We start from the raw sequence: 24192 nt of genomic DNA, 5'->3' as shown, positions 1-24192 counted from the left end.
TGCTGCCTCGGCCCGCCCCCACCTCTCTCCTACTCGCCTGTTCGCCCTCTCGCTCCTCCTCCTCTGCCAATCGATCTGCCCGTTCGCCGCAGAGGCCCCGCCCACTCAACTCGGGCTCCTCCCGGATTGGGGCCGACGGGAGGGCCCCCGCGCGCGCTGGCTGGGCGCTGCGCGTGACGTCAGCGCGCCGCCACCGCCGCCGAGAGTCGCGCGGCTCCCGCCGTCCGCGGTGCAACAGCATTAGGTCCCGCCGCCCGGTGTCTAGGCACCACTCGGCAGCGGGGCGTCGACGCAGCGGCCGCCACCACCTCGGGAGCGGGTGAGCCGAGCCGTCGGCGCGGCCCCGGGCGCCGCGGGGAAGGGGTCTGTGGGGCGGGGCCGGCCGGGCGTGGGATTCTGGTCGGGGGTCGGCCCGGGGTTCGCGCGGGGAAGCGGGCGGCGCGCGCGGGCCGCCCGGGCGCCCCAATAAAGTCTGTTTTGACGAGAGACGCCTGTGCCTCCTTTTTCGCGTCGGACGGCGCTTGCTCTTGACGCCTGACTTCGGGCGGGCGATGGCGGCGGAGTGAGGGAGGAGGACCAGGCGAACAAAGGCGGGCGAGCGGGCAGCAGAGGAAACGTCCGCCGGCGTCCGCGGGCCCGCATCTCGCCGCGAGCACCGGGTCCCAGCGCTCTGCTGGGTCCGGGGACGAGCGCAGGTGGGTTGCACGCCGGGCGGGGCAGCCGGGCGGAAGCGGCGCGCGGAGCCCCCAGGTCCACCGTTGGGAGGATGTCCGTTATCCTTTTGTGACCCGCGGAAACTTGGGACGGAGCCGTTGGGTGCCTGCTTCCCCGTGGATCTTAGAATGACGGGATCCCAGCCGCTAGTCCTACTGCAGCTTAGCTCTTTATGGCTTTCTAAAATGTCTGAGCTTCCCTGTCTTCGCTCTCCAGCCAATCATTGTTTCCCGTGACCACTGTCCTCACCTATTTCTCACTTACATAGCTTCTCCTCCTTATGCTTACCAGGCTTCCATCTGTCTCCTCATTGAAAATTAAACAATTTTCCGCCCTGTTCTCCTTTTTTATATATAGCAGAGCCTGTATTTTTCCTGGCACGAATTAGCGGCAAGTTAAATCTTCCTGAATAGCTAGCTATGTCACAGCGAAGTGGTTTTGCCCTTACTCATTCTTTTGGTCTACCTGATTTAGGGTCTTAAGTAACAGATAAAAAACTGGTTATTAAGAAAATCCTGAAAACCTCGGAAGGTGTGTCTTTGTTGTACTCGTTCGGCCAACTTAAGGGCTGTGTGAATTTCTTAAACATTCTCTACATTTATGTTTGTCTTCTAGTGTTTTTGGGGTTGAAGGCCGTGATTGTTCTGAACTGTAATGTATCAGTCTTAGATCCAACTTGTTAAAACAAGCGTCTTTTTGGGAACTTTGTAGAGAAACTATGCATTCTGATTAAAAAGTGACCTTTATCACTCTCATTTAGTCCCTGCTTATTTTTAAACGTCATTGTACTTGATTTTTGAGAATGTTAGTAGATGGAGTGAAAAATTAGATCATTGCCTCTTTGAATCTGAGTTTTAAAATCTGAGTAATTCCCTGTGGAATGCTGCACCTGCACAGTTTCACAAAGTCAAGTCTGCTGAAATAAGTCATTTCTGGCTTCATAGCTTATAAATTTTGCATAAATATTTCACAAGTGAAAACCAATTGTGGGAGAACTGGTTTTTATGTGGCTTTATTAATTTCACTTTCCCCACTCTCTAGTAATTGATGAGAGGATGTCATTGTAAGTAGTTGGTACTTCTGCATAGATAGGAGAGAGATGGGGAAGTACCCTGTTAGGCAGCCTAGCTTCTGAGTCATAGATCTGTAGACTTCACAATCAGCTGGAGAAAGCTGAAGAGGGTTTAACTTGTCAGGAAGGGTGGTAGGTGGGAGAAAGCACCAAGATGTTCCTCGGTGCTATCTCAGCACCTGCTCCATGAATATCTTTTAAAAATTGCCCCAGAGCAGGTGACCTATTGGATCGCCCTGGAGTTTTCAGTAGTGGGAGATAGTCTCATCTCTCCTCTAGCTGTGGAGTAGCTTATGGATAGACACTCAAAGATACTGTGCTGTATTGGTGCCAGCCTGCTTGTATTTGCTGCTAAAGGTGAAAATCCATTTAAAAGGACAGGTTATAGTGCAGTTCCAGAGCCTTGGGCCTTTTTAGAGGGATCATTTCACTGCTTTTATTCTCTTCTGTTTGAGCAGAGTAATTTGGGGCCTATGAGCCTTCCCTCCAAATTTCTAGAGTCCTTTTGTTTTGGCAACGAGACAAATGACTAATGCCACTTAATTAAACAAGTATTTTACACCCATGTCTGCGTGCTTTTGCCCTTACAGCTGTGAGGGCAAAGATGACTGCTGGGTCTGTGTATAGCTCAATGCCTTGTATGTGGAATGATTGTTTCCTTTTTGGTCCAACAAAACATGAAATTGGTGGTGAGGGTATAGCTCAGTGGTAGAGTGTGTGCTTAGCATGCGTGAGGTCCTGGGTTCAGTCCCCAGTACCTCCACTAAATAAGTAAACCTAATTACCTCCCCACCCCAAATAAATAAAAAAGACAAAAACTTTTTTAAAAGGAACTGTAATTTAAAAAAAAGAAAAGAAAAGAAATGGAAGGCGCCATGATGGGAGTTCTGTGTGGTTGTGCTTGTCCATTTCAGGGGTCTAAAAAGCTCCAACCTTGTACAAAGCTTCCAGTCTACCAGAGAAATGAACGTCAACAACTATAGAAGAATAAGCAAGATTAGAAGAATCTTACGAGTTATGTAAACTTTCTAGACTCTCTGAGAAGTCAGAACTCACTAATGGCTGAGGAGATGTGGTGACCAGTATCCTGCAAGGAATGTGTCCCTTGGCGGGACAGCATAGGGCAAAAGTGTGGACTGTTAACCCACAGCTCTTTAGATGTCTCCTCACCTTCCCCCTTCCTAATAGTTTGCTTCCTGAACTTCCATTACATTTCCAATTGAATGGTGGTTTAAGAAGGGACAGGTGGAGAGAGTAGAGGGTGGAAGTGGGTGGAGGAATAAAGGGTGTAAATTAAAGGATGCCTAGTATCTCTTACCATCCTTCTTTCAGACCACCTTCTCATTTATTAATTATAGGAAGGCTAACTTAAATCCTATTCTACCATATTTCTATTTCTGAGAGATTGGAAATGATTCAGGCAGTGAACTCATGCTAAGTAATTTCCTTTACCACAAAGTAGTTTGGCTGCCTCATGAAATTGCTTTTTGGTTAGTTCTGATGTCTTGTGCTATTGATGTTACTTCTAGCAGCAGGCAGTTGGTGCTGGGCATCCATTACAGTATGGAGAATTAGCACTGGGCAGGACCAGCCCAGTCTGTTGTGCAGTTAAGGAAAGCAGCTGAAAGAGGAGCTCTTCAAGGGCACATTGCAAGGTAGTGATGGGACTACAGGTAGAGTCAACATTTCCTGCATTTTGTTAGGCTACAAAGCCACTGTAACTTTGGGGGTCAGGACCCCGTTCCAGTTCAGATCCATGCTGAGTTTCCAGTAAAATACTTAGAAAAATCAGGGTGGAAATTTGTGTTCATGCATCTAAATTAGTTACCCCAGTTTGGAGCAATACAAGTTAAATGAAGAACTGTAGGAGTGTACATGTTTTCTTAATCTTCTAAACTATAGTTTGTTCTTGATTGTGGAATTTTTGAAACCTGGGCTATTCAAGGGCCCCCCTCCCCCAGTCAATGCATTTATTAGATTTGGAGCTTAAATTGTGGTGAAATGCCCTAACTGCACAAGTTTATAAAGCTCACACCATTAATGCAACAGTCTGTGTCCTTCACTTTTATAAGGTCTCCATCAAACTCTTTGAGGCTAAGTGGCTTAGAACAGTGAATGAATCTGATTATTGCCTGTAAATCTAAGGAAAGTTGAAATCTCTAGTAATAAATTCACCTCATTTTTCTCTACTTTGCCCGTAGTATGCCCTTCCAAGGTAGAGGCCAAATCAACTTATTGGTACTGCAGTTGCTCCTGCCACCTCCCCATCCAAATGAGTGAAGCATGTTCACTTGAACAGAACGAGCAGAAAGTTCTGTCTCAATCCATGGTAGCTTGTTTCATGGCACCCCTATTGCAACGGAGAAATGCAGGAAGTGACTTACAGGTGCATGTCCGTGAGAGGCAGGTCATTGCCGAGCGGGAAGAGCACCACAGACACACAGCCTCTCGTGGGGATTTTCTCCTATTAAAGAGGAGTGACAGGAGTGATGTGGTGGATTAGGTAAGCGCAGCTGTTTATCCCCGCTTGTCAAGCATCTACTGTGCGAGCTGGAGAGTACAGCCATGAACAAGATGATGTGCCCAGGCAGGAGACAGGCTGCGACCAGAGAGCTCACAGATACTGGTCTACAGTCCACTGGGAAGTCCTGGGAGGAAGTGGAGAGTCTGGGGACCAGAGGGCCTAGCCCAGACTAGTTGGATAAAGGCCCTCCTGAGGAGGGGGCATTTCACCTGGGACTTGAGAGTTGAACAAAGTGCCCAAGCCAGCATTTGGCTGCAAACCAGCTTGCTTTTTCTTTTTTTTTTTTTTTTTTTTAATGTTAATTTCTATGTAAAAAGGGAGTAGATAAAATTAATTAGGTGATAAATTTATAAATATTTGCCGTAAGTCCATAGCACTCAGTATAAAAGAGCTACTTCTGCCTTGGAAATGTATCAAATTAACAAATTAATCCACTGGAACTGGTATCAAGATGGCTGAGTTGTTCTCAGTACATGGTTACCAGCGTCCTGTCTGACTTTTGGTTTTTTCTTTTTCGTTTTTTCCGAGCCATTCCCTGTTCAAAGTTCCCACATGAACTTGGGGATTAACAGTGGAAATCATTTTGGAGTCCCATGCCTCAGAAGGGAGATCGGCTGCAGAGGTACTGAGGAGGCAAAACTGATCAGTGGCAGGAGCAGACTGGAGTCATTTAAACAGGCCAGGTCCCTACTGTGCCCTTTGTCATCCAGCTGACATCAGCAAAGCCATCGCCTCCATTTCCTCAGCTATAAAACAAGCCTAACAACGCCAGTCTTCGGGCTTCTAGGAGTCAGCTGTGATAGTAAGTTAAATGTGGGACGTGTCATGTCGTCAGCCTCCTCTCTCTGCTCCCTGGTACAGAGCTGCCACCAGACTTACTCGAAACTAATGGACAATTTCAATTTGGGGATTTACAGGATGGGGTGGGAAGGAAGGACTGTTACATTCTAAGCCATGCCGTCCTGTCACCACCTGAGGAACGGATCGAGGGTGTCCTTGCACTGTTCTCCTTACACAGCAGTGTCACTGTGGCAAGAATGCCATCATGAACTGCCTGAATCTTCTGGTGACTTTCTCACCAGGTCATACCCCCAACGGTGCTAACCCTGACAGGGTTCGAGGCTGAAGCCATCATCCCACGATGTCCCTCTGCCACCTCCTCTCCCTTTCCGTGCTCACTGCAGACCTGGTGCTTAGACTTCAGTCTTCTCTCTCACCTAAGTCGTGCCGGCCCCCCAGGGTGTCTGAGTCACTGCAGCCGCTCCTGCTCTGCCCTGCGAGATTCCTGTTACCCTCGTTCGCACCTCTTCGGCTGCCACGTCCTGGCCCCTGTCCTTCCTAGGAGCCAACCCACATCTGGAATCTTAAACTCCCAATGTCCTATCCTCTCCAACTCTTCACGCCTTCTTTCCTGCTATCCCTTTATTTCAGCCTCAGGCCTTCAATTTTCTCATCCCTCTTTCCTTCCCCGACTAGAACTCCCTGTTGATGACTAGCATCCTCAGCTTCCTGTACTACTTACATCTGATAAAACATCACACTTGGATCAGCCCACTTTTGCATACTGCTGAAATCCTGGGATCTACTGGAGGAAACACCACTCGTGTATGTAGATTTTAGCCGTGACATACTCATGGTCCCCAGCCCCACCAGGGTACTGTGTTTGATGTCACCGGACAGTTCTTTTGATGTGTCCTGACTCAACCCCCCTTCACCATGTTGCTCAGCAAATTTTCTGAATTACTTTCCTCCAAGTCCAGAAGAAATCTGCCTGTGTCCATCTCCCCACCCTCCTCCAATAGTCCAATTACAGGGCCTCCTACTTCAAGAAAGAGTTGGAGGGGTCAGAATTCATCTCCCCAGATGCCAGCTGTCCCTTTGTGCCATCTCCCCTTCAGATAACTGACGAGCTCCTGCCACCCTTGGCCATGCTCGGCTGCTCCCAGCTGGGCCTGTGTCCTCCACTTGTGCCCAGGCTGCTCCTCGGCTTCCTCTCTGTCCCTGTGCCATCACGTGTCTTCTCTCATAGACCTGCCGTTTGTCCCTGGCTCTTTTCCTTTGGATTAAGTTGCTCCTGGTCTTTAAAAACTGACTCCGAGTCTCCCTGTAGCCACTGCCCGCCTCTTTCCATGGTCAGCTCAGCCTCCTGAACCCAGGCCTACGTCAACAGTCTCTGCATCCCCTGTTGGGCCGCATCTCCCACAGTCTCCCAGGTGTTCGGCATCCACGTGTGATGCCCGAGCAGGCGCAGGCTCTTCTGACCTCGTTTTCTTAACCTCTCCTGCACCTGATGAGGCCAGCCTCTTGGTCCCCAGATCCCTTCCTTGGCTCTGCTCTCCTTTTTCTCCATCTTCTTGCTTCTGACTTTTCCTCCTCTAGCCCCTCTCCTTATTCTGCGTACTGTCCTGCGTCACCTGATCCGTCCTTATGGCTTAACAGCTGCCTGTGTGCTGACCATTCTTTGCTTCTGTCTCTAGTCTGGATTCTCCCCAGAGCCCTAAGCCCCCATCCACTGTTCCTGCTCATTGTCCCACGGGGTCAGCCTCACAGCCTTCTCTGCTCTACTCTAGAACCCCTCCCTAGTCACCCAGTTGCCCAGGATCGAAATCTGGAGATCATCTTTGAGTCCTCTGGCTCCATAATCCCCCATGTGTAGCCACCAAGTCCTCCTAAATGTTTTTCAAACTTTTCCCCATTTCCGCTGTTACTGTCTTTGTGCAGACCCCGGCTCGCGCTCTCTCTCTCACCTAAACCTTTGCCAACCAGCTTCTCTGCCCCCAGCCCTCTTTTCTGAAGGCTTCTGAATTTTTCTAACACACACATGGAACCACGTTGCTCCAGTTCAAGCCTCTGGGTGCTTCAGGATGGACCAGCTCTTTGGCAAGGCATTCCTAAAGCACTTGCCTCACTCTCCACCCTTCTTGCTACCCCAGATACATGCCCCATGATGGTTCAGACCTTTGCTTTTAGACTGCTTGTTTTCCTCTACCTAGAATATCCTTTCCCACCTCCTTCAACCTCACCCCGCTTCCAAAACAGCTCAGATGACAGCTCTAGGAAGGCTTCCTTGGAACGATATCTCCATAGCGTTCTGCCCAAACGTCTGTCATTGTACTCACGTTATAATGAAGGTGGCTGCACTAACCACAGAGCTGCACATTCTGTGAGGGTAGGGACAGCTTCTCATTTGCCCAATGCAGGACAAGTGGTGGGTCCTGTCTGAGCAGAAACACCTGCTGACGCTAATCCCTGTGTCCTCCACCCCTACTGCCTGTGGAATAAAGTCCAGAATCCTTAGCTAGGCTTTAAGGACACATGGCATGGCAGAAAAAAAATAGGAGCTTTGATTAGACAGACTTGGATTTGAATATTCCACGGTTTATCAGTTAAGCAATCTCAGGTGAGTTTGTTGACCTCTCTGGGCCAGTTTCTGGATCTGTAAAAATAGGACTATTGTTGTTCAAGACTGTTGTAAAGCTTAACTGAAATAATACCTACAAGCTCCTGGAAGCATTATACTGTTTTTCTCTCTCTCTTCTCCTCCATCCTCCCCCCACCACATCGACCTCACGAAAATTCCATTGTTGGTAAATCTGCCCTTTGCTTTTCCATGTCTTTGCTCACACCCCGTTCATTAAGGAATGCCTTCCTCCTGTCTACCAGCCTCTCTGCTCAGTTTAGATGCTGCCTCAAGGCATGCCCATGCCCTCCAGTTCCAAATAACCCCTCCCTGGTCTCCTGTTCCCCAGCCTGTAATATAACGGCCATGGTACACATAGTATTCCCAACTTGCTATCAGCTAGAGCTGTCTTTGACTTTAATTACTTTAATTACTTGTTCCTGAGTTGGAAGCATCTGGAAGGCAGGGATGTTTTCTGCTTTTTTGTAGCTATTCAGGGCCTGGAACATACTAAGAGTTAAATGGTTGTTTACTTTGATGGGGGGCTGGAGAGGGAAAATGGGAGGTAGACGAGAAAATGCTGCTTCATGGGCTAAGCTGGGTGTCAGAGCCTTAGCTTAATCAAACTCTTCGGGACCTCTGAGTTTAGCTTACTTGTCCTTAAGATTTTTTGAGTAATACAAATTTCCGCATTTGCAAGCAAATAAACAAATGTCTGGAAACGACATAATTCTAGAAAATTCAAACAGTGAGAAGTCATTAGTGTATAATGTAAAGAGACTAAAGAATATTGCTTGCCCCAAACTACATGAAAGTGTATATTCCTAATTATTTCTCAAAAGTGTATCCAGGAAGGTAACCCTTTACATAGACTGCTTTAGAAAGATAATCTTATCCTGACTGGCTCCCATTGCAGCCACCACAACAAAGAGGGAGTCCGTGTAGAAAGACCATTTCCTGTCAAAATAAATGCCTTATTGATTCCTGTATTAACCCAATAGTTAGCCGGTATCAATGCTGTTTGGGTAACAGCAGAGAGAGGTGCTTTATAGATCTGCTCACACTTCTCTTCCAGCCAGTAAGTGGCAATTTCTCTTGGACTCTCTGCTCATCTCCCTTCCCTTCCCCCCACCTCCCCAAAACTGCTGAATTCTAGATGCAAAGCCTACTCGACAAGAGACTAGACTAGAACCAATCCATTTCTGGCTTCAACCTGAAGCGGGTGTAGCCATGTTCAGTGGTGACTCCACGGTGTCAGGACCCGTTAGAACTCATCCCTTTCAGTCTCAGACCAGCCACTGCTTGCTTTCACATGTATTGAGCTTTTAAATCGCATTTCCCATCCTATATTCAATCTGTTGTTTTTTTAGGATCCTAATTTAGTAACTTACATGTTACCTATCAGACATAAACCTTCATCTGATTGGCTGCATCTGTCATAGGAACCTGTGGAGCTGGGAGCCATCTTGACTGTCATCCAGCAGGTCATCCTGCCAGCTCGCTGTTAGCAGCTCACTCTCACATGGCCTGTATTTGCATAAGCTGGTGTTAGACATCATGAATACAGTCTAGAAACCACCTCCAGGAGTGGTTGAAGATGTTACTGTATGTCACACAGAAGCATGCGTGCGGATTTGTTTAGCAGAATACATTGGGTCCCTAGGGCATGCACTGTTGCCTGGCCAGTGACCACTCCTCCCAGCACCCAGCACTCCCTCCTTACAGAGCCCCATGTTTTCCTTCATATAGCATCCTTGGGGAGGGGATGGAGTTCCCTAAGCTTGGGGGATACATCACGATTGGCTAAACAGCCCAGGCAGCTTTATTTCCTTTAGCCAGTGTTTAATCTGAGAAGGAGATGAGACTGTGACCCGGTTCTGGCCGATGAAATGTCAAGGAAAATATGTGTTCTTAGAGAGGCTTATCTTCCTGCCTGCCCTAGAGCTGGTGTGATGGCTAGGACTGTGGCATTATCTTACAAGTGTGAGGAAAAGGCTAAGAGAATTGCAGAGTCAGTGGTCAGGCCCTGTGGAGCCGTGAACCTGCTGCTACCACTGGCCTCGTGTAAACCCTCGTCCTGGAGTGCCAGTAACTTGCAGGGGCCCATTCTCACCACGTTGCCACAGGTGAGACTAAGTGGTTTCCCCAGGGCAGGGGTGAGGGGGGACAAGAGGATGGGGAGTGGGATGGCGGGAATGGAACATCGAAGAAGGTTAGTCTTCTGCTTGTCTAAAGTGTTTGCTCTTGGTAATTTCACTGTCCACCCATATGGAATGTTATAAAACCATAATTTTGTATGTAATGGTTTTTAATTTTGAAAATGTTTTTAATATGAAAAATGCTATGATAAAATCATAAGCAAAAATATGGCACCTTGTGTATAAGTTATAATCCTTTTTTGGGAAAAAGTATAGAAAAAATTGGAACATTAATATGTCAAAACAATGTCATTTGCTTCTGGGAACTAGGATTTGGGGCAGTTGGTTTCTTTTTTGACTTTATATTTGTGTGCCATTATTACATACATATTTTCCTTTTTCATTTTTTTTTTTTAATGGAGATACTGGGGATTGAACCCAGGACCTTGTGCATGCTGAGCACACACTCTACCACTGAGCTATATCCTCCTCCCCCTTATTTTTCAGTTTTCTAATTGTAAAAGACAAAGCTTGCCATCTTAACCATTTGTAAGTGTGCCATTCATTGGTATTAAGTACACTCAAGTTGTTGTGCATACATCACCACTATCCATCCCCAGAACTAGAATTTTCATCTTGTAAGATTGAAACTCCATTCCTGTCCCCATTTCCCATTTCCTGAGAGTAGAGCTCAGTGGTAGAGTGCATGCCTAGCATGCATGACTTCTTATCCCCGAAAATCTCCCCTAGAACACTTCGGCCTCCACATCTCTGAAACTGCCCTGGGGAGTCAGTCACTGTGTCCCCACAACCCCGGGCATCCCTTTAATGTACTCACTAGGTTGTGGTGACATCATCCGTCTCCCCCAGCGAACTATCCAGAAAACAGTGAGCTCAGTTCGCTGACGATCAAGTGTTCCCACGTGGCAGCCACCCTGCTGGGCACCCAGAGTTCAGCCAGAAACAAGCCACTGGGTACCAGATGCTCTTCATGGAACCTCTCTTTTCAGGTGGAGGAAGTGGTGTTAGAATTCACTGGCTTGGTGGGAGTTGTAGAATTGAGTCCAGAGACCCCAGAACTGGTTTAGTCCAGCCCCCTGAGGCACCCAGATGAGGCGGTCAGGTGGTAGGTTGGAGGGAAAGTGCCTTTCCTGCTCTCAGCCTCCTGGATCGCCATCACCCGTGAGCTCTGATCGTGCAAGGTGTCCCTCCCCCGTTGCAGTCCTGCCAGGTATTCTACCTTGACCTTGTTCAGATGTGCCTTGTCCCTCCCTGCCTTGCCTTCCCCCTGGAACGTCTTCCTCCCCAAGCTCCGCCTCTGGACGCTGGACCCTTCAACTTCCACATCTGAGGCCACCTCCTCAGCATTCCAGCCCAACATAAGCCCTCCCTCTGAGCAACTGTGGTCCCCAGTCAGCGTGGTGTTTATGTTACATGTAGCTTCAGGCTTGGAATTGTGCTTGTATGTGTATGTTGAAACCTCCCCCTCCTCCCTCCCTCCATTCCGCTCCCTCCTCCTCCTCCTCCTCCTCCTCCTCCTCTCTCTCTCTCTCTCTCTCTCTCTCTCTCTCTCTCTCTCCCCCCCCCCTCTCTCTCTCTCCCTCTCCCCCCCTTCTCCCTCTTTCCCCCTCTCTCTCCCTCCCTCCCTCTCTCTCCCTCCCTCCCTCTCTCTCCCTCCTTCCCCACCCCCTTCCCTCCTTTCTCTGTCTTTCTGTCTCTCTGTAGGTATCTTTCTGTTATGTGAGCTTGAAGAAAGGAATGGGAGGATACCACTCATTAGTTAGTAATGGTTACCTTAGGCCAGGGAGAGCCTAAAGAATTAGAAACAAACTTATCTGTTGAACTCTGAGCTAGTGCGTGAAATAAGAGGCCCTGAAGCTAGAAGGAGCCAGGCAGCGCACATCTGGGTCACTAGGAAGCGGGTTGAAAGGTGAATCGAGTCTCTTTGCCCTGGTTATGGATTACGTCAGTGACCGGGGCAGAAGAGTTGGAGGCTGCTTCCAGAAGCCAGAAGAGTGGCACATCCTTGATATTTACGGTGGGCTGAATAGAGCTCTTGTGTAGGGAGAACGCGGTCCTCTGCCACCCCCCTCGCTGCCTCTGCTGGGCTGCGTTGCCCACTGTTTCCCTGTCTCTCTGCCCCAGCCCTCCCTCCTCCTTGTCCTCTCCTTTTTGCATCTTGTCTCGCAGGCTTCTTCCCTCCTTGCACTTTCCTCTCTGTGTTTGTCCTTTTCCCTTTTCTTGTGCCCGGATGTCTTCCCTCCCCTGCTTCACTGGGCTCCTCTCTTTTTTGTATAGTTAACACTTCACACTGGTTCTATCTATCAGCTGTGGCTTTATGTGTTACTAATAGAGCAGTAGATGAGTTATGGTTTGGAGCTTCCCCCCCTAGAAAAATTCTAGCCCAGGTTATTTTTTTTCAGTCAATGGGCTTTCATTGATTTTTCTCCCCCTGGATCATTGCTCTTCTACAGAAAAGCTCCCCACCGTCCCAGGGGAAAGGAGGCTTCTGAGCTCTGCGGGAGATGAACCTGGCCCTCCCCTCATCATCGTGCTGCCGCTTTCTTTCCTCCTCCCCATCAGTCCCTGGACCAGCAGTGTCAGGTCTGTGGGAAGTTCTCCTCTCTCCTGCCCGCCTTGGTCCTGGGAATGGGGTGTGCTGGGCACTGCTTCTGGGACTGCAGAGACCAGGATGATAAAAACTGTTTCCCAGACGCCCTGGTAGCTGGGGTTTGGGGTGAAAATCAAGTTCCTTCAATCAGACGCCCAATTTTGGAAGGCCGAAGTAAAGTGTTAAAGCTGCGGTGCATGCAGGTGTACTCAGTGTGTAAATGACAGGCCAGGGTTAAGGCAGGGAGTGGTGATGCTAGCTAGTTTGCTTTGGGAATTGGAAAGACAGAGGCTGTGGAGAGGAGTCGCGTTCAGCCTGTTTCTCATATGAAGCATCTCTCCGTGCAAGGCTTCCCAGGACTTTGTTGTCTGGCGAGATCGGAGAGACACCAGTGCATTGCTTATCCATGCCTCCGCTTTCTGAATGCCAGAGGCAGTCAGCAGCACCAGCCGCACTGTTTTCTTATGCCTGGGGCACCACCGTGCTGCACACCCTTGAACTCGGCATTCCCGCTGGTGGCCTGATTCCCCACTTTCCTGGTCTGGGCCCTTGTTGGGAAGTCAGCCATTCTTGGATCTTTGGCCCATTGTTTTCAGCCCATCCGATGATTTTGTAAACTCACTCATTGTGTCAACTCTGTCCATTTAAAATATCACCACTGCAGAGAACGTGCTGAGGACTAAATGTTTCCCTGATTGAAATTCATGTGTTAAAATCCAGTCCCCAAGGGGATGGTATTGAGGTGGGGATGTGGGGGGTGATTAGGGCAGGAGGGTGGAGCCCTTGTGAATGGGATTAGTGCCCTAATAACGGAGAGCCCATGGGAGCCCCTCTGCTCCTTCTGCTCTGCAGCCCAGAAGAGAGCTCTCACCAGGACCCGGCCACACTGGCACCCTGATCTGGCTGGCTTTCAGCCTCCAGAATTGTGGGAAATAAATACGTCGGTTATAAGCCACCTGGCCTGCGGTACTTTATTATAGCGCCGGGACTGACCAAGACAGAGCCCCTCTCACCACCTGCTGAGCAGCCTCCCCTCCCCGTTATCCCTTCCCCAGTATCTCAGTGTGTAGTTCTGAACTGGTTCTTGTGCCTGTAGTGACGTCCTTGAGCACAGGCGCTGTGTATCGGTTGTGCCTTCTGCACAAGGACAGGAGGACGTGGAAGAGCACGTCCCCACTGCTGAGTAGAAGTCACCTTGGCCACACCCACCTCACAGCAGCACTCCGGGCGAACTGCTGGTATCCCAGGCCAGGGGCTTACTGTGGGATCTGTCCTGACAGTGACTTCCGTCCAGGAGTCTCTGTCTTTCCAGTTTCCCACGGGCCCTCGGCGTCAGGGAGAGGGTAGAACTGAGTAGCGCCGCCACTTCCTGCTTTAAATCCCGCCTGTCTTTTACACACTGCGTACTCCCTTGGTGGTTTTAACTGGCCAGGCCCCTCCACTAAGCCTAGTTGCTGGTTGGTTTTAGAAGGTTCTAATCCCACCAGCAACCCAAACCCATCAAAGAACTTTAGCAGGACCTGTGTCTTGGGTGTGACTTTTTGTCCCAAGGGCAGGTTTCTAGGCTTCCCTCAGGGACAAAGAAACTACTCTGCCTTAAAGGAGGCTGGAATCTGTATTGGCTTAAAAGTTGTAAGACAAATATGTGCTATCTAGCGTGGAACAGCTGTCTCAAGATGAGGTGAGGTGAGGAAGCCGCCTGGATTTGCAGGAGAGGTAAGGGGGGCAAACTGGATGGAGCCGACTTCCTGGAGCTCCTACTAAGCAGTCCCTTTCCGTGGGAATTTGTCCTTCAAAACGACCTGGAGTGGGTGATAAAGGAGTGAAGTGGGACAAAGGGTGTGAAGACGGGGGGGAGTGGAGGCTGAGCAGCCTGCGCTTGTGTTGGCTCGTGGGCTCACGTGGCTTTGGACCCTGGGTCTGGAGCCCCACTCTGCTTACTTTCTGGTTGTGGAGGGAAACACTACAGGGACCGCTGCAGTAAGCGTGGGAAGCCCTGCAGCTGGTGGGCTTTGGCCATGGGTGAGCTGGACTTCTCCAGCGCCTGCCCCTCCATCTCTCAAATTCTTTGCTTCCATTGCTGTGTCTTAAATGCAATCTGAGCAGGAAACCGAATAGGAAGAACAGAGCTGCCCCTGCTTCAATCATTACTCCTTACTAGCTGTGCGACCTTGGACAAGAGACCTAACGTCTCTGAGTCCCAGTGGGGAAACAGGCCTGGCTTTCAAGGTGGTTGTGAGAATGAAGTGAGGTTTTGTGTGTAAAGCACCTTAGCTTGGCGCCAAGGAGGGAGGGGCAGGTGCTAGGCCACAGTCAGAGACCTGGGTTCCGTTTATCTCTGCTAACTCCACGTGGCTTTGGATAGGTCCTCTTTAGGCTGAAATGGGCATATTTTACGGTACTATGAAAAGTATCCCAGCAAGTCACAGTGTGGCCCATTTCTGCTAATTTCTCATAGGCTTTTTTTTTTTTTAGGTTCAAAAGAACATTTATTTAAAATGTGAAAAGATCTCATAGGCTTTTATCTGTAACATGCAGAAGCATTCAGGGGCTCAGGACCCAGGGTGGAGAGACTGCAGACCAAGGAGCACCCCTTAGCAGGACTGGGGAGGGGCTCCCTCTACCCAGCATCTGTGTTGAGGCCTTCTGGCCTCGTGGAAGACAGCTGTCAGCCCAGGAGCTGGTCACTAACTTACCCTGGAGCTCGTGAGCCCCTGGGGCAGGGGGCCACCTCTTTCACCCTGTGCCAAGTCAGTCAGAGCACAGGAAATTCAGGAAATGGTAGTTGATCCAAACAGATGTGAGTGGCCGTGGGCGGACAGGCAGCTGCCTTGAAGCCAGGTCTAGCCTGGGCCCAGCAAGTGCATGAGCAGGTGCTGTGCTTTGGCCGGGTGCTGCTGTCTGCTCTGACAGTGACAGCAGTGACAGCCGGGCCTGGCTGGGGCCCCTCAGGATGGGGCTTGCAGGTGAGTCCAGGAAGCCAGGGTGAAGCGCTGAGCAGAGCAGAATGGTGGGGGCTTGGAGCTGTAGGGACGTTGTCTCTGGTGCACCCGGGCTGGTGGCTGAGCCTAGCTGGCTGTATCACCCTCAGGAGAGTCATCTCCCGGAAGCATGGGGAATGGGAAGGGGATGTAACCTTTGTACTCACTCCAGAAAGGCTTGAGGGGGCTGTTGGGTGCCAGATGCCGTGCCATCATCCGAAGCGGCTGGGCACCATTCCTTCCATTCCACACAGAAGGAAGCTAAAACCCAGAGGAGAAGGGACTTGCCTGGTGTCAAGCAGCTAGTAAGTGGCAGAGCCAGAATTCAAACCCCACTGCTGGCTATTGAGGGGTTTTCTTACTTTTTTTTTTCTTCTGGATTATTCTCAGGAGAGCAATTACAGGGTCAAAGCACTGGAACACTCTCATAGACCTTGATATGTAATGATCAAATTTTGCCCCCAAAGGGATGCACCAACTTAGAAGGCCAGCAACAATGGACCAGTTTCACCTGAAAGTGATCTCCCCCATAAAACCACTGCTGCACCCCAGAGTCTGTGCCCTGTCCTGACCACGACCCTGCCTTCTCCTTGCAGGTAACTCCAGTGCAGTGTTGTGGTACAGCCTGTTGGGGCTTTAACTGGGATGGCATTGAACTTATGTAGCATGTAGGGAGAGTGGATCTCTTTATAATGAATGTTAAGTCTCCCAATCCATGGACATGGTATATCTCACCACTTACGGAGGCCTCTTTATCTCAGTTGAGTTTTATGATTTTCTCCAGAGACCTTGTACATGTTTTTAAGAGGCCTGTGTTTGATGTTCTTGTAAGTGGTTGTTCTTACTTCATTTTCTAATTGTTACAGCTGGAATTTTTTTAATGTGGGTGGGGTTTTTTTTTATGTTGATTTTTATATCCAGCAACCTTGCTAAACCCTTGTGTTCTAGTAACTTATCTGTTGGTTCTGTGACTTTTCTATCATCTCTAAATAATGACAGTTTTGTTTCTTTCTTTCGGATCTTTGTACCTTTTTTTCCTTGCCCTACTGCTCTAGCCAGGACCTCCAGTATAGTTTGAACCACACTGGAAGTGATAACAATGGGCATCTTTGTTGTGTTTCCATTCTTACAGGGAAAGCTTTCAGTGCTCCACCACCATATGTGATGCTTGTCACAGGGTTTTGTAGCTTCCTACCCTTTAGCAGGGCAAGGAAGTCCTGACCATTTTTAGTTTGCTAGCATTCTTCTCATGAATGGATCTTGAATTTTACCTGCAATCGTAGAGAGGATGGTGTGACTTCTTTTTTTCTGTTAAAGCAACAGATTATGCTGAGTTTTCCAATACTGAACCCATCTCCTTGCACCCTGGGGATTAACCCAGCTTGGCTGAGTTGTTTTATCCTTTTCACATATTTCTGGATTCAGTGTGTTAATCATGTAGGATTTTTTGCAAATATTTCCTGAATGAGATGTCCCTGTACTTTTTCTTTTCACGTTTCCCTTATCAGGTGTTGATGTCAAGGTGTGACAGAATGAGTGGGGCAGTTCCCTCTTCTTCTGCAATCCGAGTTTGGGTAAGAGTAGAACTCTTTGTTCCTTAAATGCATGTGAGAGTCACAGGGGAAGCCATCTGGACTGGCAGTTTGCTCTCTGGGAAGTTCGACTCCTGATCAACTTTCTCTGTCTAAAATGTCATGCCTTCTTTCCATCCTCCCAGACCAGACTACCTCACAGCTGGGCCACTGTGGCACCCTAAGGGGTACTGCCCTGGGCTCCCCCAGCTAGTCTTCCCAAAGCTCCACCTCAATCCTAGCACTCTCCTGCCTCAGACCATCCACCGGTCCCCACCGCCCCCAGGTGAAATCCAGATCTACAGCAAGATGCTCGCGGCCCTCAGCGGTGCCCAGACTGCCTGTCCACCCTTCCCTAATGCTGTCCCCGGCTGAGCTTGTGACCCATCTAGTGTCTGTCCATGAAGATCCCTACAAAAGTCTGGTCCATCCCGACCCCTTTGCCACTAATGTCGCCTCTTCCAGGAAGCCTGCCCCTTCCCTTTAGCTGTGGGTTCCCTCCGTCCTGTAGCTCTCTCTTTCTGCACAGTATCAGAACTGCTTTGGGTAGAAGTTTTCTCTAGTCAAGTGGATATTCCAAGAGGGCAGGCATTGTTTATGATAGTTCACTTATTCTGTCAACAAACTGTACCAGCCATCATGTTTGGTGCTGGGATATATCAGTAACTAAGACAGACAGGTTCCAATCATATTGGGACTTTCCAGTGAGGAGGAAATAAAACAGCTTGCACTGTACAGATATGAGTATAAATAAAACAAAATTAAATCTCCCCAAATCTCACTGATAACTATTGGGGCATTTCTTCCCAACTTTAAAAATACATTAGTAACCTACCTGAATGGGTATATACTATCCTATTTTACAGATGAGGAAACTGAGGCACAGAGCACTAAAGTCAAAGATCACAGGAACAACTGAGATCTGGATTTTAACTCAGGCAATCTGGTTCTGAGATCCCCACCATACCCTACCCTACCCTACTCCACCAGCTCTTTAAAAAATATAGTTGAAGGTCAAACTATGTGTCCCTGTTTGGGGGCCCAAATTTTTCATTTCTCTTACAACATACATCTTACCTTGGGAACACAGAAATGTGCATTCTGGCCCCTACCTTGGTATCACACATCACAGGCTCTACCTACTGCCTTCTCAGGGAGTCCAGGGGCCTGGGTCCTCCTGTCCCTGCCACCAAGTCACTGTGTGACCTCAAGCTAGTCACTTGGCCTCTCTGGGCCTCAGTTTTCACATCTGTAAAGAAGAGCTGAGATTCTGTCACATTACAGCTGGCCTTGAGGATCCCTCTGTTGAGGGGGTGGCATCCCTGGGACCTCTGCCCAGTGCTGGGCCTCCCTAGGCTGTGCCCTGCCTTGTCTTTGTCCTGGCTGTGCCCACCTCCCTCCCGCATGGCCCACACAGGCTTGGCTTATCTGAGTCCGTAGGCCCCTTGGCAGCGGCTGGGCAATCGCCCCCACAGGCCAGAGGAAACCTGCACCAGCCAGCATCCCACGAAGGCGATGGCCCCAAAGCAAGCACATGTTCTGGACACCACGCCCCCTCGCCTGTCAGGCAACTGCTCAGGATGGGTGACAAGGTGAGTGGTGCTGCAGAGCATGGGGCCACCTGCAGCATTAGGCTGCTCTGAGGGACTCCGCCCCTCCTTCCTGCCTCAGCTTAAACACATGAACAGTGTAGTAGTGTATTTTATTAGCACATTAAATAAGACTAAAGCTGCAAGTCTAAAATTCATCTTGTTGAAGTAGCAGTGAGTATAAATGATATCTAGAAATTTTGCTTCAGTGAGCATGTGATTTGAAAATATCTGGATTTCTGTTGTTGACAAAGTCACAGATGGAGCAGACACCACTGAAGTTTTGTTCCCCCTATTCCTAATTGATAAAGTAAATAGTAGTCAGAGGTGTGTGGAAATGAGGATGTAAAATTTTTTCTGTTCAATTTCAGAAACCCCTGAATTCTATCCTTTGGTCTCCCCCTCTTTTTGTAGAACTGAGGTTAAAAACCCTGCTGTGGGTAATAGGCTTGTGTCAGAGGGGCTATGAGAACAGTGGGAGGGGTGAGGGGCAGAGGGAGGAAAAGCCTTCATGATTGGGTGGGTCTACTTAAAACGGAAGCACAGGGCCAAATTTTACACCTCTGGGCCTTTGCACATGTTGTTCCCTCTGCTAGGCCTTTCTATCCCATCCCCTTGCCCCGTCTGCCACCACCAACTCCACTGTCTCCTTGGAAAGCCTCTTCTTGCCCCAACCCCAGTGTGGAATCCCCCTCACTCTAGTCCTGACTGTCTGACCACCTCTTCTGAGAGCATCTGCATTGATTTCAGGGGTTTGCAGTCAGTTCAGGCTCTCCTGCTGGACTCACCCAGACAAGGACTCAGCCAGGACTGCTCCATCTCTGGGTCTCCAGGGCCCAACTCAACACCAGTGCTCAGCAGGTGTTTGTTGAATGAATGAATGAATAACAAAGTCATGCCCTGCCATATTCTCTAAGCTCCTTGCAGGGCTGACATTTCAGAGAGGACTGCCTGCAATGATGTGTGTGTTACCTTCCTAATACGCTTTTTTAAAAAAGTTTTTTTTTAAAGCAAGTTAAAAACAATATATAACCACAAAGGAATATTATATGGCCATAAAAAGAAATGAAGTCCTGACACATGCAACCATATAGATGAATCTTGAAAACATCATGCTAAGTGAAAGAAGCCAGCGACAAAAGGCCACATATTGTATGATCCAGTTTATTATTTTTTTGGTATGATTCAATTTACATAGAATGTCCAGAATTGGCAAATCCAAAGAGACAGAAAGCAGATTAGTTGGGGGTGGGAAATGGGGCATGAATGCTACTAGATACAACATGTTAGGGTGTTGAAAATGCTCTAAAATTAGTGGTGATGGTTGTGGAACTCTGAATATACTAACAACCAGTGAATTGTACACTTTAAATGGTGAATTCTAGGCTATGAGAATTGCATCTCAGTAAATGTGTTATTAAAAAGTATATATGAAAACATCTACATCTTTGTCAATTTCCACATGTTCCTGCAATGTGGTCCCTGCTTAGAGCTGGGCAGTGAGATTATAGATGTATGTGTGTTTTGGATTTTCTGCAATAAACTTACTACATTTGTAATCATTTTTTGTTTGTTTACCTAAAAACACTTGATTCTTATATATTATCTCATCATCTGTCTAAAAAAGTAAGGGGCATACAAATAGATACATTTTTACATTAGAAAGAAATGATGAAAGGAAAACCCATAATATAAAGTGGTGGCCCTTAGGCCTGTGGGTTGAGGTAGCTGTCGCTGGTGATGAGTCCTTGGAGGTTTATCAGACTTTAATTCTCTCTACTTTTATGTATGTTTGAAACTGCTCATAATAAAAAAATTTAAACATACTTGAACCATTCAGCAGATACTTATCACTAGTAGCTGCATTTATTGATTATCTGCTGTGTGCCAAGCTGTGTGTGAAATGTTCCTAGGATCCAGGGGGTCATTTTTTCCTTGCACCAGGCCTGGGGAGACAGCACCTGTTACAGGTGAGGGAGACTTAGAGGGGTGTGGTCACATAGTGGGGCAGAACAGAGAGTGTGGGGGGGTGTCAGGGTCTAACGGTTAAATCCCCATCATTCAGCAGCAGGCAATCGTTGGATCGCATCCAAAAGTGAAAAATCGGTGAATTCAGCGTAAACCTGTCACTTACACCTGTAGGGGTTGTCACACATATAGAGGTGAGTGCCAGAAGAAACATCTAGAACACAAATGGCTGCCTCTGGAGGGAGTGGGAGGGGGACAGGAAACTGCTATTTTTTTTTTCACTATAAGCCTTATATTTGTCCTTTAAAAACGTGTACCTTTTGGGGGATGGTATGGCCCAGTGATGGAGTGCATGATTAGCATGCATGAGGTTCAATCCCCAGTATCTCCATTAAAAATAATAATAATTTAAAATTTTAAAAGTGTACCTGTTAATTTTATTGAAAATAAAGAAGAGAGAAAGAAAACAGGATCAGAGAGGTAAAGTAACTTGTCCAAGATCACACGGGATTCAGAGCTGAGGCAGGGTTCAGACTTGAGATGGAGGTGAGCCCTGCAGACACACTGGACCCGATTCTGGGATTGGGGCAGAAGACCGTTTGGCCAGAGAGATCAGACTCTGATATTGAAGACAGGTTATTTTCACTATCAGATGTTGCTGGTTAATGTCAACAAGTCTTTTATGAACCTGAAAGGCCCTTTTCACGTGTCTGACCTTGCAGGCTGGGTTGTGGAGACTTAGTGTCCACCAAAGCCCCAGCTCAGTGCCAGCAAATCAGAGTGCTCCCTAAGTAGTCGGCATTGTTTTGCAAGCACGCTGATGAGCTGTTCTCCCAGGGCGGCCACAAATGTGTCGGGCACAGGGCTCGGTTTGAACTCAGATCTCAGCATCTGCGGGTCCTCGGACAGTGGTGGGGCTAGTGGAGTGGTGGCTGCAAACTCTGAGCACGACTGGAGTCTGGAAAGTAGAGACTGCTTGACAACGTGATGGGGGCTGGGCTGGGCTGGGCGGCCCCGGAAGGCAGGGCGTACGCCAAGCCCCAGCGGCCCGGATAGGGGAGTTGGCCTGGGTCAGCGTAGCGGGAGAATGGGGGGAGGGGGCTGCAGTTGAGGAGAGGTGGGGGGAAGGGCAGGCCAGGCACCGGGCACAGGACGTAAAAGCCCGAGCAGGAGGGAGCAGGTGGCGGAAGGCCAGGGTGGCCGGAGAGGAGGAGGCGGCGGGAAAGACGAGGCCGGAAGGGAGGAGGGGAGGCCGCAGGGCTCGGATCCGCAGCGCCTCGGAGCCCAGCAAGAATTTGTCTTTATCCCCCAAAAAGCCACTTCGGGGTTTGAAAACCTCGCTCCGGCCGCTGAGTTGGGAAGGGAGGTGGGAGCAACAGTTCCGGGGCGCCGGGACCTGAAATCCCGAGGGGTCAGGAAGGGCACAGCCCGGCCCCCGCCCGCGGCCCTGGGCGGCGCGAACAGACCCTCAGCCCCGCCCGCCGCCCGGCCGGGCGAGGGTACGCGCCGGGTGAGGGTACGCGCCGGGTGAGACTCCGCCTCCCTCGCTGGTTGGCCGGGGGCGGAGGCACCTGACCCGGGGCGGCCAATCCTCGCATTGGCAGGGCCGGGCCGGCGTGTTCGGGAGCTCAACCTGGCTGATCTGCCCCGCCTGGCGGCGCAGCGAGGCGCGGACAGACTGACCGGCAGGGGGCGGCAAAGGGCGGCTCGGGCCGCCTGGACGCGCTACTAAGGGACCCGCGGCGGGGCGACGATTAGCAATTCCCGGACGTCCACTCGGCCGAAAGACCGACTTTCATGAACGTTCCAGGACAGGTGTGTTCGCCGAGGTCGCGTCTGGCGTTTACCGCGCAGTGAGCACTCCTCGTCACGGTCCCACCCCGCTCTGCGGAGCCTGAGTTCTAAGCTTCCGAGGGTGTGAGTGAGGGGTCTGCGGGGCAGCTGGAGTTACAAGTGCTCTCTCCTCCCCCCAGCACTCACTCTCCCCCTTTGTGAAGTCCTGACTTCTGAGTCCCAGCGTGCACCACACCGCCTCTTCCAGGAAGCCCTCCCTGGAGCCCCGGCTGCTGGCCTCCCCCGCTCTCTCCAGACCTCTGTGCTTTTCTCTTGACCTGGAAGCATCGTTATCTGGTGATGTTTCTCCCGGAGGCAGAGGCCCTCCCCAGCCAGGGCCCCAGGCTAGTTGGTGTCCATCAAGGAGAAATAAAAGGCTGAAGCTGGTTCACCCTCAACTGACGGGGAGGCCTCTGCCAAGGCCAGCGGTGCCTTGTGAAGGCTGGGAAGCCAGAAGGTGTCTTCTGGCCTCTCCGAACCTCCACCTGTACCGGTCCAGATGGAGACCAGTGACTAACTTTGACCCTTCAGATGGTCGGGGGGAAGGGAGATACTCCTTAGAAAACATCCAAGGGAGGATCCTTTGCACACAGTATTCAGCCCATGAAAATGGCGTGTAACTTAGCATCAAAAATACAGAAAGCGCAGAGCGGAGTTTAGGGTAAACAGACTCTCCTTAGACTGTGGCACGTCCTGCTGCGGAGAACATGGGAGCAAGGGCTTTGCCAAAACAAGCAATTGAACCTTACTGATTTGTCTTGCTATGGCCTCTCTCCCCTTGAAAGTTCAGCTCTAAAGGCACCAAAGGGTGTGCAGTAAAAAGTTTACCCTGTTATCATTTTAATGTATTTGTATTTTATTCCTTTCTTTTCTTGATGAGATCAACTACTGATATAACTATTTTCAATTTTTAAAAAATTATTTCATCTGGATTCATTTTACATTGATTAGTTCTACTTTTTTCCCCTTCTAAATCATTTCACGTTTTTATTTTTATTATTTCTGTACTACTGTTTGTATTGAATTTTTGTTGATGGTGCTGTTTTTTTACCTCTAGCTTGAGTTAGAAACTTAGTTCATTAATTTCTATTCATCCTTATTAATAGAAGTATTTAAAGCTATGACTTTCCCTCTGAGTACTGCTTTAACTTACCACCTTAGGTTCTGATATCCAGTGTTTCAATTATGGTTGTTTCTGGATATTCTGAAATTTCAATTTGATTTCCTTTCTAACCTGAGAGCAATTTAAGAGTTTTAAAATTAACAGGTAGTAATGTCTTTCTGTTTTGTAGTTTGGTTATTGATTTACATTGTGATTGGAGAGTGTTTTCTCTCCTATATTTACTAAAAACTAAATATCTTGTTTACTAATTCTAAAAAGAATATCTTGTTTTTTAAAAAATGGTTTAACATGTGACCGATCTTTGTGACTGTTCAGATGTCCATCTGCAAAGAATAAGTTTGTTTTCAGGGTAGAAAGTTTGATATAAATTAATTAAATCTATCTCAATAATTATTAAGTCTTCTTTAATCTTAATTTTTTGTACACATATCTATGAGAGAGGAATTAAAATTTCCTCCACTGATGTACTTCTTACTCTTTCTCCTTGTATTTCTTTCATTGTATGAATGTGGATACTGTGTTGTTTGATGCAGAAATATCAATAATGCGTGCTGTTTGATACATGCTAGATATGCAATATCTTCGCTGTGATTTGCATTCATTCTCATTTTAAAGTACTCCTCTTGGCCCCATCTAATGTTTTGCCTTGAACTTGACCCCTGCTGTCT

General features: G+C 48.7%; 2 long non-coding RNA genes across 2 annotated transcripts; both read left to right on the top strand.

Moving 5' to 3' along the window:
* Positions 1 to 61: 61 nt before the first annotated feature.
* On the top strand, positions 62 to 19680 carry LOC116664406. The gene is made up of 6 exons (XR_004320933.1): positions 62 to 695; positions 3988 to 5112; positions 12323 to 12452; positions 15908 to 16036; positions 16949 to 17014; positions 17158 to 19680. It is a non-coding gene; the product is annotated as an uncharacterized LOC116664406 (long non-coding RNA).
* Positions 19681 to 21696: 2016 nt separating this feature from the next.
* On the top strand, positions 21697 to 23917 carry LOC116664405. Its single transcript, XR_004320932.1, has 2 exons — positions 21697 to 22383; positions 22542 to 23917. It is a non-coding gene; the product is annotated as an uncharacterized LOC116664405 (long non-coding RNA).
* Positions 23918 to 24192: the final 275 nt, after the last annotated feature.

The sequence above is a fragment of the Camelus ferus genome, chromosome 6 (assembly GCF_009834535.1).
Source record: "Camelus ferus isolate YT-003-E chromosome 6, BCGSAC_Cfer_1.0, whole genome shotgun sequence".
Taxonomy (NCBI): domain Eukaryota; kingdom Metazoa; phylum Chordata; class Mammalia; order Artiodactyla; family Camelidae; genus Camelus; species Camelus ferus.
This window is presented reverse-complemented; position numbering and strand designations above follow the sequence as displayed.